Raw genomic sequence first — 14,980 nt, 5'->3', positions numbered from 1 at the left:
GGCGCCGCCGCAGACGCTGAGCGAGACCAGCAGCGCCCGCCGCGCCAGCGCCGAGGCACCGGGCTGGGGGTCCAGTGTCCCCTTAGCCCTACCCCGGGGCGAGCAGCTCGGTTCCGCACCGCTCTGCTCAGGCGGGATGGGAGGGCCTCCCCGCCGCGCCGGGGGCCTGGGAACTGCCCCCCAGCAGCAAAGACACCCCTGGCCTGCCTCTGGGGGAGAGGGAAGCCCAGTTAGGCCCCTTCTTTCTAGGTTTGGAGCACCTGCGGGGGCATTCATCACCTGTACCCCAGCCCCCGGGAGCGCCTGCCCCAAGGAGCAGAAGGCCGTCCTGCTGCCAGGCTCGACTTCCTCAGGATTTGACCCCGGGTTATTTTTCTTTCCTCCCTGCAGGTTCCCCTGCCACGTTCCCTCCTCCTGAATCCTGTGTTCCTATGAACTCACCCCTTGTCTTTCACCTCACAGCCTGTCCCCCAATTCAAACCAACCATGACAAACTAAGGTTAGGTTTGTCACCCATCCCGCATCCCGCAAGCTGTATATCACGTCCCTTGAGCGCCGCTGGTTGACAGTTGTATCTGGGAACTGGGAAGGCTTCAGTAAAAGGGATTCTGTGTTTGCACAGTGCTTTGCAAAATGGATTCCTGATCCAGACTGGAGCCTCTGGGCACTGCTACAATGCACGTAATATATAATCATTGTAATGTAATTCAAATGGAATAGTTAAGCCTAACCCCATGGCTGCAAAACCAATTACCTTCCATCAGCCTAAGCTCTAGGTGAATAATTCATAACAAATAAATGGGTGTGAACATAATAGAAGCAGATTTGTTTAAAAATTCAAGAATATTCACAGATATTTTTTTTCCAGTCTTCACTGAGCTCTAATCAACTCCTATAGATTATTCATTATGGAGCACAATTGCCTTAGTGCTTCTCCAGTAGATACGTCTGTATGAATCATATAGTGTTGATTTCACAGGCAGAAGAATAAATGTGATCCTTATTTTGTTATGTGTTTTAATTATACATTATGCATCATGATATTTTTCTGATATCAAGTACATACAAATACATCATAAAGGATGCCATGTTACGCTTGCTCCGATTTGTGAATTAGGCAAGGAAAAAAACTGAGAATCTGTTGTTTGAAAAAAGCAAAGTATTTATGGCTCTAAAAGAAATACATCTTCACTGGAAAGATAAAGTACCAGGCAGCAGTGACCTCAAATATACTGCCCTGCTTCATGCAGGATAGCTCCTGAACTGGAAGCAGTATAGCTATACGTGCATGGTTAAAGGGCTAATTAGCTCATGCATCTCTACTGCTTCCAGATCAGGAGATAACCTTAGGTAGCACAAGTGTATGTGAGGGCACCACTGCTTGGCACAGTAAGCTTGTAGTGTAGAAATAATCACATACTAGTTCTGGGCCTCTGAAAATAACTGCAGTTCTTCACTGGTAAACAAAGAGGAATTGTTCTAGAACTCGATACTGAAAAGAGACTTCAAAATGACACTTATGGCTGGCTTAAGGTAATGTTGGTTACCCAGTAAAGTCTAGCCTTTCCAGCAAAATTTTCAAATGTCTAAACACCAGCGGCAGCCAAAATGTCCATTGGTAGACAATTTAATTCACTGAGACTTTATTGGTCTGACAAGTTATACAAGTTTTGTCATACTAAGAGTGAGATCCTTCCAACATCTGTCAGATTTTAGAGTTACACCCAGCATTAGTGATCTTTATCCCTAACATCTATTTATCATTATTGTCCATTCCTAATCTAGTGGCCAGCTGCCAGGCAGCACGCTGTGGCTACTTTCAGATGTGGGGGAAAAATAAAAGTGGAGCTTTACTTAAAACTCAGCGTGGTTGTATGCCCAACTGAGCCCAGCGCACGCCCAAAAGAGGCAGCACCTGAGCTGCACCCGGCTTTTCCAATGTCTGTATAGATCAGGTGCTTTAGTGGGGCTTTTTGATGCTTTTATCTAATAGCTGATTGAATCAGCTATTAGATAAAAGTGCCAAAAAGTCTTGCTGAAGTACCCAATCTATACAGATGCTGCCGAGCCAGGGTGAACTAACGTGCTGCTGCTTCTGATAAAGCACATTATTTTTTCCACGTCTATCATTACCCTATATGCCATGTCAGGCTAACAGTGCTGTACATAACTGTTCTGGTCTGCATTCATCACCACCATATTACCAGAATCTTGTCAATTAAAAACAAATATTGACAGTCTTGTTCAGCCGTAGACAAAGTTAAATCAGCCAAACAATAGTGAATGAAAATCATCCATTCAGCAACACAAATGGCCTCAGTGAAGCCAATACAGGATGAAGTCTGCTCATGGTTTCACAGCACTATTAAATGAAGTAGAAAGTGTAGTACAAATGTCTATTGTAGAATATTTTAGTTATTTGTGATGAACCAAGTTCAGTTCCCTAGTGTACATTTCTAGATAATGATCCAGCTTGATCTCTGGCATGCCTCTGCTGATTTTAATACAGTTAAACCACAGATGATTTTAAACAATGTGCAAAACCAGGATTTATATTACCTCAATTACATAAAAAGGAACTGAAGATGTAACCTGTTTTAAAAAGTTAAGAAAGTTAACAAGAGAACACCACAAAAAAGCTCTGAAAACATTTGGGAACTCTGGACATATGTGGTATCCCGTCTTTTGTAATAAGAATGTCCTATTTGTATGAAAAGGTAGGTATGTCTTCAAAGCACAATGCAGTACTATGTACTAATGCTAGTACTAAAGGTAGCTTTAAATTACCTTGGGTTAAAAGTAGCTGGCCCCCTCCCCTCCCCCAGGGCTGGCTGGGCTGCTCTTTGGCAGCCCCCAGCTGCAGGGTATAAAAGCCTGTAGCCATTGTGTACCTTGGGCACTCTGCACAGGAGCTTGGGGGAGTGCAAGCCCTCTGTGCCCTGTGGACAGGACCCAGGCTGCTGCTGCTGCTCATCTACTCCACTAGCCAGAGCTGCCCTTTGGACACAGGTGAGTCTTGTAAAGGGCTGTAGCCTGCTGCTCTCCCTGCCCATTCCTCAGATTGCCCTAGGGCTCCTGCCTGGCCTGGCTGCCTGTGGTAGGAGGGTAGTATAGGCTCCCTGTTCCTGAGCACCCCCAGCACTGTCTCCTTTTTTTGCAGCTATATGCATGTGCTGTGGCATACTTGCCTCTGCCATGCAGCTTCCGGGCCCTGGCCCTAACCCACTGCAGAGTGCTCCTGGGTGTTGTCCAGTACTGGCCACACGGGCAGCTGCATAGGGGCCTAGAGACCCAGCACAGAAGGCACCACCACCAAGTCCTCCCCATCCTTCCCCAGTGGGGCCTGACCACACCTGCATGCACATTCCCAAGCTGAGCATCTGGGGCCCCAAATGGACACAGGAGGAGGTGCGCAACTTCTTGGCCCTCTGGGGAAGGGTGTATGGAGGTACAGAGCCAGTTTGCCTGGGTCGGGCACTCAACCATCCACGTTTATGAGGCTGTTGGGTGGGATGCACAAGACAGGCCACTTCTGGTCAACACGCTAATGCTGCATAGAAGTCAAGGCCTTCCATGCACAGTGGGTAGCGGTGACAGCCAGAACCGTTGGTCCAGTTGTGTCCACAAGACTATGCCCTTTATGTTGGAACTGATCAACATTTTGGTGCCCTGGGACCCAGGCTGCACACCTGCAGTTTTCACCAGCAGAGACAGCCTAGCAGAGCCCCGGGCTCACCCTAACCCTTGTGGATGTGACACCTCCCTAAAGGAGGAGCCCTCAGGTGTTCAGCACCCTGCCCAACCCACCTCCCCAGCTACAGCACCCACTACCAGCTTGGAAAGCCCTGACCAGCAGCTGCCTCACCAGCTCCGCACCCTTCTGCCCTACCACCAGTGGATGGCAATAATATTGCCAGCCACCAGCAGTACCAGCTCCTCTCCAGGGGGTGCCCCTGGCCAGGCGTCAGCCTCCCTGACCACTACAGGCTGCAGACATCAGGCACAGCCACTTGCCCATGCCATTGGGGAATCCCTTGCTGAGTCACCAGCCTCACCAACCCCTGACACATGGTAAATCCCACATAGTGTGTGGGGGGGAAACTCTTAGTCCCTGCTCTGGCCTCTGCCCAGCCCACCTGAAGTCCTCTGGCCTTGGGGCCCCACCCCAGTACGCAGAGAGGTGGGACACAGTTCAGAACTTTATTGGGCAGTGTGTGTCCCCACAGCTGGGTGGGCACGGACCTCTCACACCCCAAGGAAGGTGCTGATGCCAACAGCAATCATGGCCCCTGGTGCACAGTATCTTATCTCTGAACTGTTGCAAAATCTCACAAAAGGCTTCTGTCTCTTGCCTCTGTGGAGCCAACATCTGGATACAGGGGAGAGGCCACCAACCCCAGTTTGGATACAGGGTTCAGGTTGCCACTACCCATTGCTGGAGCCACCTGGATGAGTTGGCACTGGCAGTAGTGCACCCAGGACTGAACTGTCCTGCTCCAGTAGCTGGTGGTGGTGGCTCAGGAGCGCGAGACATGGGAGTAGGCATTTGACCAGATGCAGCAGGAAAGGAAGCTGGCATGGTAGGTAGAGGATGTTGCCCAGGAGGAGGCATTCCAGCAGGTGAAGTGGGAGCACTGGGGCTGGATGGAGGCCCTGGAAGAGTATCTCATCATGCTCCTTGAGCAGCAGGCCAAGAGCCAGGGCCAGGCAGCAGTGGCTACAGATGCTAACCACCAGTCCCTGCATGCCTTTCTGGGCTTGGCAGGTGCACCTGTGCCTCCTGACACCTGACCCCACAGGACCTCTCACTCCCACCCACCACCTCATTACAGCCCTCTCCAGTGCCTCCCAACCACAGGAGCCCCTCTCCTGGCCCTGCCACGTCTTGCCAAGGCCCAGCCTCACCACTCACTCTAGCTCCACACAGCCAAGGAACTGGGAGTTCCACCAGGAGATGCTGACCCTCCTAGGCCTGACCTTGGGTGTCTGGGAGGGGCACTGGGAAGGGTACCTCCTGACTGACAGGAGCACTGGCCTCCTGCACTGCAGCAAGAGCAGTTTGACCCTAGTACTCTTTCCTGCCATGGCACAGGGTCGGACTCAATGATCTGCTCAGGACCCTTCCAACCCTACAAACTATGAAACCTTCCAGACCTTCAGGGTAACTGTTCAGGGCAGAGGTGCTGGCCACCTGCCACTGGGCTCCGCAGCCTAAGCAGCCCACTCCTCAGCATCCCACGCCAGGAAACAGGGACCGGGTCTTATAGTTAAACATAGTTTTCAATTTGGGATATGCATTTTTTACTATGGATGGGTGGGGAGGTGGGTTCTGTTTGTTGAGGGGGGAGGGGGAAGAAATGGTGGAGGAGGCTGTTTGGGAAATAAAGCTGTTTTGTGTTACCCATGCACGTGCCCTGGAGTGGTGTTGGGGGTCGGGGGTCAGGAGGGCTGGAGCAGGGAGTGCAGGAGTAGGGGGTTGGCCAGAGCCTCCTGCAGCTGGTGCTCTGGGTCTGGCTAGCAGGTGCACAGCTGTCCTGGAGCCTGGGCAGGGGGAGCCTGCTGCAACCAGCAAGGCCAGCACCATGGCTAGCAGTAGTATGGGGCACTGGTTGTTGCTGATAGGGGCAGAGGCATGGGTAGGGGCAGCCGTAGTGCAGGGAGCTGCCAAGGAAGGAGCTGCCCCATGCTGCTGCTGCACTGGACATGCTGCTCCCAGATAGGGAAGGTGCTGGCCAGGGATCAGAGGGTGGGGGTGAGCTTCTAAGGTGGCTGCCAAGTGCTGGCAGCTGCCTGTGGCCTCAGCATGGCTGCCAAGTGCTGGCAGCCATGTGACCACAGGGGCCCACGGGGGCCCTCAGTGGCCACAGGGGCCCACGGTAGGCTGCTCTGACCTGGGACTAAATTTAGTCCTAGGTTGCCTGCTCATGTAGATGTCTGCCTGTTCCCATTTACTGTGCAGTAACTTACTGTGCAGTAAATTTAAGATGGAGTAAATGCATGTGTAGACATGCCCACAGTGAAGAATATGACAGCAAGCATGTAACTTCTGTACAGATGAGATCTGAGAGACAGAATGCCTCCCCACTCCCTGGGGAACCTCCTCGGGGCAATACCCTGTTTATAAATTGTACCTAAATGAGAAATTCCAGATTCTAAATTGTGAGGTTTGTAGCAATAATGTTCATCTCACTCTACCAACGAGTGCATTGTTAAAATACCTTTGAAAGAACAATACTTGGCCCATGACAGTCAAATAGCTTTTACCAACAGTCTGCTAAGAGCAGTTATATTCTGCAGAAAGATAATACTCATTGCTGTGGGATAAGTATATCTGGACTGTTACATTCCTTTGCTCTTAATCCAGTTTAAGTGAACCTGAAACCAGCTATCTGCTATGCACTTGTTTTCAACCATCCAAAGCAAAAGTAGAGGCTCTTTGACACACAGGGTTATCCAACTGGCAGCCTGCAAAGGGGCCAGTATGCAACCTGCAAGATGCCTGGTGGTAGGGGAGGGTCTGGGGAGAAAGGGAAAGCCACCAGTTGGGCTCTTTGATACATTTCAGTGGTCTCTGCTCAGTCTTTGCCTCTGAATAAAACAGTTCAGGGAAGAAAATAAGTCTATTAAAATTATGAGTTTACACAATCAGCAAACCCACCCATCACTAGACTAGTATCTGCTAGTCACTGCTCATGAGGGATTTGTCTTTACTAGGATTAAAGGAGTGTTAATGTGTTCCAATTAAGAGATTCTGAAAGACCATATGAGAAGGCAATGCATTAGACAGAATATGTTAGGATTTGTAGGCACTCATAAAAAGCAGGCCTTTTGTTTGTTTCCCTTCCCTAATCAATCCTCCCTCTTCCCTTCATGTGGGCGGATCAACATAAAATGGGTTAATGGCACAGTGCAAGCAGGGAAACAAAGTAAAAGATTGAAGCTTTGAAAGGATGAGGAAATGGAAGTATGTGTGATGTTCAATGGACAACAAAAAAGGGAAAATGGACATGAGAATGGTTCAGAGCAGTGACAGCCAACCTTTTTGGTATGGGTGCCACCTGCAACCTCTCTGATTGTCATTCTGATCTCCTTTCCCTGCCTGATCTGCTGTTCTTCTTTCTGAACCCTGACCTGTGCTCTCTCCCTAATGTGCTTCTCTGCTTTCTGCTACTGTGCTGCCTGTCTGCTCCCTGATTTGCCATGTGCTACACACACAAAGGGTGTGTTTGCCACCTGTGGTACACATATCATAGGTGGGCCCTCCTGATTTTGAGCAAATCCTGAAAAAGAAGTTCTTTATTAATGAAATAGATGACAAGCTTCTTGTGATAAACTCAACCAAGACTATAATCTCCTTGGGTCAGATACTATATTTATACAACAGATAGAGTAATTTAGTCTGTGACTGGGACCCCCAGATCAGGGATAGGTAAAATGTGGCCTGCGGGCCAGATGCAGCCCACCAGGCCATTCTATATAGCCCACGGGGGCCCTAAAAATTTTAGAAAATTAATATTTATCTGCTCCTGGCTGCCTGTCATGTGGCCCTCGATGGCTTGCCAAAACTCAGTAAGTGGCCCTCCGCCCAAAATAATTGCCTGACCCTGCCCTAGATGATATTGTACTACATAAATAAAAATAAATTAATAGGAAACAGAAATGAAAGGGTCTTTGATTACAAGCAGAAATTAGAAGTTAACTAAATAAATTAAAAATGTAAAATGAAGCAAAAAAAAGTGGAGTTGTTTAAACAAAAACCTTGAAGTTGTGTACATAAAAAGAGACAATGAAATTTGGATAATCTGTCACTTCAAGAGTATTGCTAATTATTAGTTATCTATGAATGACTAATTATCAGTACTTAACCATTTTCCACTTTTTATAACATGTATTTTGTACACCATAACAATACATACCATATACAACAGGGGTGTCAAACATATGGCCCATGGGCTGCAAGCCTCTCTAACTGTCCACCAGCTATCTGAAGGCACCAGAAGTTGGGACCTTTGGCCCCATTGGGCATGGCCATTGGTGGTGAGCTTAGTCCACCACCCTGGACCCCACAATCCTGCCTCTCCTGCCCAAGCCAGAACCTGCTGTTTGGCCACTGCTGGATTCTGTACTGCCCTCACTTGACCCTGCAATGCTCCTGCCACCAGGCTTGCCCCCACTCCTTCCCTTACCATATCCTTTATCTCTATTGCTGTAGGACCCCAGGTCACCATTACTGCCCCCACAATAGCCACCTCAGCAGTTGTCATGCCTCTGGTTGGATCCATCTACAAGGAACCCTGTGGTCCGGATCAAACCTGGGGCCCTGGATGAATTTTACAATCCTGTTTTATAATGTTTTATAATGAAGAAAAAACATATACATATGTGTATATTACATATATTATATATATATTACAAATCATATGCATCCCTGTCTGCTGCATAAGCATTATATGATGATACAAAGACATGATTAATGTACAGTTTCTTACAACAAACATTTAGAATGTAACTATTAAAAATTACATGGTTATGGTGGAGTATAATCAGGAAAAGTTTTTTGCTTTGCAGTCTTCCGAGTACTTATTGCCAAAATAGATATTTCCTGGAAAATTTAAGAGTTGATTAACTATGATTGTTCAGCCAAAAATATCAGAAGAGTATTCAGTGTTTTGTGAGTATCAATTAGCTTGACTGGTACTATAGAAGCATATGTACCTTTTAGTCTGACTAATTATCAGGAGCAAATTCCATTGTCATTTAGTATGTCTCCATTGAAGATAACTAAGCACAATTTAACAGCTGCATTAGCCACAGCATTTTGCATGTCAAGCAATGGATTCTGGTGGCAATTTAGTCCACCAACTAATAAAACCATTGTGACAAATTTCACAGTTACTAATTACCAGCTTCCACTGTATATGATTCTAGAGTCATGTGAATCAGTAACTCAGGTGCAACCAAACAAGAAAACTCCACCTGGCAATTTGATCATTTCTGGCACATCTGGCAAGAAAGGTAATATGATTTCAGAGGGAAAATATAATCAGCTGACTTTTCAGACCAAGCTTAATAATTGAAAAACTTTAAAACTTTGTACAGCAATGTGACTCAGAAAGAGGCGGAGTCCAGCACTTCTTTTAACTTTATCAAGTAACCAGAACCCCCACAAAAAAGTAGCAAAATGCTAAAATGGTGTGTGAGGAAACAAAGATTTATTTTAATTCAATTACTGAAACATACAAAAATAATTTTGCTTGTCTAATCATCCTATTTAGCAACAGCAAGGACTTTGCACATAAACAGAGCAATAGAAGCACACATGGATAGGTTGCTGATGACAGTGGATCCCCCTAACTTTTAGCCAAAAGCCAATTTTCATTTTACGGACACCACCAAGGGCACAGTAACAGGCATGGCCTTCTTAATCATCTCCCTGGCTAATGCTGCAATAGATGCTCTAAATAACAGTCAATAAATCATGGCAACACACTCCAGAATGCCACTGTAATTTATTGTAGCACTTAACATTAAACTTCCTAATGATTGTTTCCATTGTTCTAGTTATCCCTTCTATTTCTTCGCTGACCTGTTTTTCATCCAGGTCAGTCTCTGCATTACCTTTGTTTCTTCTACCCTTCTAGGAGAAAGCCCTCATTAACCCTCTTCTCCCAGCCAAGAACTTAATATTTCCTTCTCCTAACAAGTATTAATCATACTCCTCTTCCTCTCCACCTCCATCCCATCCATCTCTCTAGTTCAGTGTCTCTGTCCTTCCCTTCCAATTCAGTCTCCTTCCTTGCTAAAGTTGCCCATATTTCATCTTCTCTGAGTCTGCTCTAGAAAAAGCAGGGGCTTCCCAGAGGAGCACTGGAAGCAAGAGGAAGCAAGCCTCCCTCCTTTTGTTACCTGACCTGACAGGAATCCTGAAAAGGCTGATACCTGCTTCTAATTTACAGTATTTTGGAAATTTAAGACAATTGCGGTAGAGGATAAATTTGCTACCACTTTTAATAAGAGTTGAAGGTAGTGGTCAACAAAGTAGTGGTCAGCTTCTTGCAGGACTGGACTCTTACTGGCCTTGCAGAACCACCTCCTATTCCATCTATTAGGCACCTAAATGCATTTAAGCATTTAAGTGTGATCCTCCTACTGCACGCTCTGGGGATCCATGAAATAAAAGTAATACAAAAAGTGGACTAGTCCTCCTGCTAAGATGATGGCATATTACCAAAGTAGGTACAGTTATGTTTTTGCAGGGCAGAACAGGACTACATGTATGTAGACTCAGGTGCCTAATAGGTGGAACAGGATCTGGCCCTCAATAGTTAATGAATGATTCTACTGTGCACAAACTATTTCTAAAATCCATTACAGGAAATGTTTCATTTATAGCAGCTGTAACATACCCATCAAATTTTTCAATTGCTGAGTAAATGTGTTGTAAAAAGTCCTGGCAATAAATCTTAATGGACTGCTCCTTTACCTCTAGACTATTGTCTATATGCAGACAAGGTGTGACAGAAACTACAGGGAGACAAGGTATGACAGAAACTACACTAAGATTACACATACTTCACTAAAAATATTCCAAATTGTTAATTTTTGGCAATGTTAAATATGATTCATCATGTCACAATTTGTCATGAAGTACTGATCCTGCCCCTTAAAACATCATTTTCAATTGCAGCCAAACTAGGACTGATTTTAAATTAGTGCGTTTTGACCAAATGTTGCATAAAGATACTGAATACTGTTAACTCCTGCAGAAATCCATGAAGGTTTCATGTTCCAGAATAGGGCCCAGAGAAACAAGAACTATAGTCTATAAAGAATTTAGGCAGAATGGAATTATCATCTCAAAAATAAACTCACACAACTGCCTCCTTCACTACAAGTCTCAGTACATTGTGCCATAGCACAGCCCATTAAGAGTATAGCCATGCCCCTAAAAGTCTGCTTGTATTCATGCACAGAACTGCTGCAGTTGAAGCAACTCACTACCATATCCCTCATCTAAACCCAGTCATAATCCATAGCTAGCATGGCTGAAGGGCTGCAGCTGTGAGAAGGCTAATGAGGGCACAGCAGGAAAGGAATAAAAAACCCTAACAGGCAGAACAAGGGAAGGAAAAGCACCAAAGGAACGAGACCTCTGGGCTACGAAGACAAGTTTGGGAAAGGAAGACTGAAGCCACAGCAGACCCATTCCAGAGTCCAAGACAATAAAGTCTTGTTTCGTGAAAGATTGTATATGACTAGGATATGCTGAGAGGTGCTCCAGGCAGCAAGGCCAAGTGGATAAAGACTGTATTACTGAAGCTTACCAAGAAATGTTTGGAGAAGGGAAAAAGCCTGGTCAAAAGGCCCTGACACCAAAACTGGTATACATGGTGGAGAACATGAGCGAGTAGTTTTCAGCCAGCAGAATAAAACCCCAAGGTAGCGTTAAAATGGATAGAGGAATGCAGTAGCATGAGCAGCAGTATGGATGCTGCTCATGCAGTAGCATGAGCAGCAGTTCCAGCAGAGGATTCAAGAGGAACAGCCATGCTTTATGCTGCTGCTGGTGAAGCCCAGCATGAAAGGGGCTGGGGCATCCCAGACCACAACAGATGCAAGTGTAATCTTACAAAAATGAGGCTGGATGATGAACCCCCTGGCTTTTCTAGACACATCTGAGCAAATGGCCAGGACATATTGGTGGCCTAGTGATCTCTGGGCCATTAAGTAGCACCCTACTTAACTGGGAAGGCTCTGCCTGTTAGGCCCTCGGAACAATGCTTCATGCACCTATCACTATAAGATTGGGCTTTGTTCAGCGAGAGAGCCCTTGTGCAATTTGAAAACCATGGAAAAATAGATACTAAGGGTAGAAACATCCTGAAGTTGGCCTTTTTGGATTGTGTGGAACTTGCAGAAGAGGCCTCCAGACAGTAGTTCTGAGCAGAGCCATTTGACCCCAACTCTTGGCCTCAGGCAGTGGTGCACCACCTTAAGAATTTGTGCAACTGGTGGTTAAAATAGGAGACTAATTTTGCTGACAAAATGGTGGAAGTGGTGACATTATAATAATTAAGGCAAATCCTGGGAATACGGTCCTGGGAATGATCTGTAGCCACTGGACAGGAGGCAATATGCCTTGTTGAGAATATTTTTAGAGGAGGAAGTGGACGTGGGAAGACTAGCTTGGCCGAAGGGGCAGGCCCACCAAACTACAAACCTAAAACAGGGAAAGATTGGGGTGGCACATGAGCCCTGGAAGGGAGGCCAGACACCTGGCCCTGAAGAATGCCCTCATTCCCCAAGATGACAGGGTGAGCTCAGCAAGCTCAAGCCAGGAGAGGGTCACCACTGGGAGATGGTAATAGATCATAAGCCAAGAAAACCTTTGGCTTGTTTCTCATGTGGCCAACTTGGGCACTGGCACTGAGACTGGATGCAACTACAGTTGATGAGGGGGTAATCTGGGGTCTCTGAAGGGAACTTCCAGGATAGATAACATATATACTTCCAGTCTGGGTAGGAGATGTCCAAGTTCTGGCCCTTGCGGATATCAGCCCAAACCTTTGTGTAGGAGCAGCTGGCGGACCCTACCTAATGTTCAGTTCCAGAATGCATATATATGACCTGCATACATGAGGATACCTGGACCTATCCTATCACCAAGGTGTGACTGATGATCGGGACCTGGACAGCTCCCCTCTTCCATTGTCACTGCTGCTGCCGTGGGGAGGGGGGGAATGGGCCCAGACCCCAAACAGCAGGAAAGAAGTGGGGAGCAGGTCCGGATGAGGTGGGGAGTGGGGGTTAAATTCCCATCTCAGCATCAGGGCTTCAAATTGAGAAGTCTAACTTTCCAGGAGACTGGCCTAACCACCTGGGCTCTAGACTGGAATTTTCTCTCCTTCTGTTGAAGCTGTGCCACTGTTCAGAGTTCAAGATTAATTGGATGAGAGAGAGACTGTAGCCTAGAGGTTAGGTCAGTAATCTGAATGGCTAAGGGATTTAGGGCTCCAGGCCCTAATTCTACATCTGTTTTGCACTGAACAGCTGCTGCTTTAAATACTATAACAGGAAGCTGGGTTTTCCCCAACACTTAACACACCTATCTTTAGAAAATTAGTTTGTGACAAATTAACTCCTTCACTGTCTAGAGGAAGTTGGATGCAGAACTTGCATTTCTTGGAAAGAGAAGTGGCAAGCCCTACAGCACATAGCCCATGGGAACCCAATGAATTTGTGTGTGCAAATTTGTGTATCTAGGTCAAACTCTCTGGATGGGGAGGAGCAGTTGTGCAAAATTATAGTTTAGCAACAGAACAAACCTAGATGCCTACAGAGAGGCATTTAAATTATACTGACCATCCAAATAACAAGGCCTAGATTCAAATACTGCTTCAAGTGCTCAGCACTGGGGGAGGGAGGAGGGGAAATCAGCTTATGTTTATTTAAAAGCCTAAATGTAGATTGAGGAGCCTGCTTTAGGCTTTCAAGTTTAAAATATGGATTCTAGTTCTTCAAAAACACTTTTAATTAAGACTTTTTGTGAGGGATAATTTTATTAAGACCTTTAGATATTTGCAACTTGAATCTTGTACAGCCTAAATGCACTTTAGAATATTGTTTTATAAAATTCAGGCATTTGATATTTCAGTCATTTTCTTCCTAGTAAGATGTCTTAGCCAAAGTCTCCAGTTGGAATCCAGTGATAAAAGATCCACCACTGCAGATACAGTTAAGTATTGCACATATTTCTTCTAAGTGTCACAGGAATTTTACATTTGAAACTTAGAATCATTTTCTAAAGCTGTACAGAACAATCATCATAAATGTAGTGACTTACAATGAGATCTCTGTCATTCCCTGGTGACACTGTTTCTCTCTTAAAGTTTGTGTAGTAATGTGAAATTTAAACTTCAGTTTGACATTATAGTAGCATACGGCTTATTGGTTTGTCAGTTATGCTACTGTTTCTAGGCTTTCTAGCTTAGTGTTTTCAAAAACACACAAAAAAAATCATAGTTCACTCAAGGGAACTTTCTTTTAAGCAATAAAAAGATATTTACAAGCCTAGCTCGAACCAAAACATTTTTTGCCTGGCAATTTACCTAGTTTTATCATTACAAGATTGAGGCTTGTTCAATAAGAGTCCTTGTGCAATTTGCAAACCATGCAAAAATAGACATTAAGGGTAGAAACAGAGGTCACCAGACCAAAGCGAATTAGTTCTGGTGGGACAACTCTTATCAGAGCTTTATTGGGTAACAGATGCTTGATTCCTTTTGTCCCGTATTGGGCCCCCTTCCCAATGCAGGACAAGAAATGATCCCTAGGGATGCCCCTGGTCTGTTGCTGCCCCACACTGGGTCCTGTGGAGGCACAAGCCTGCACAGGTCCTGGTGCAAGAGCTGGAGAACCCCCAGCATCCCGTGCCTGCATGCAGGGGCCCATGCTAGGATCCATGCCTTTGCCCAAGGCATGGGTCCATGCAGGTCTCAGTAAGGAGGCACAAAGAAGCATGGGAACTAGGGAATCCACTGCACCCCATGCCTCCATGCGGGACCTACACTGATCAGTGCTTCCACAAGAAACACAGCTCTGTGCATGTCCCAGCTTGGAGGCCTGGCGTTATGATATCCCAGGTCCCTTGCTTTCATTTCAGGGCCTGTGTGGCTTTTCCATGGTTGTGGGGACACACCTCTGGAGATCCAAGGTAGGTCTCCGTAAGTGGGAAACCCTGACTTTTCCTGCTTGCTGAGATGTGCCCTGGGCATTTCTGTAAGTGGGGAAAGCCAGACAGATGCTCTGGAGCTTGAGAAGAAGCCCAATCTTACCTGGGGTGGGCAAGTTAAGGAAAGTGGTGCTCTGGGCAAACTTGCATTTTGGCACACCCTCCAAGTCAGTGATGCTTCTGCAGGCAGAGGCAGACAGGGAGGTGGAGTTGGGGGGAGAGGGCAGAGGCAGCACAGCTGCCTGGGCA

Source organism: Crocodylus porosus, unplaced genomic scaffold (assembly GCF_001723895.1).
Source record: "Crocodylus porosus isolate Cpor-Errol unplaced genomic scaffold, CroPor_comp1, whole genome shotgun sequence".
NCBI classification, from domain to species: domain Eukaryota; kingdom Metazoa; phylum Chordata; order Crocodylia; family Crocodylidae; genus Crocodylus; species Crocodylus porosus.
Note: the sequence above shows the minus strand (reverse complement) of the source record.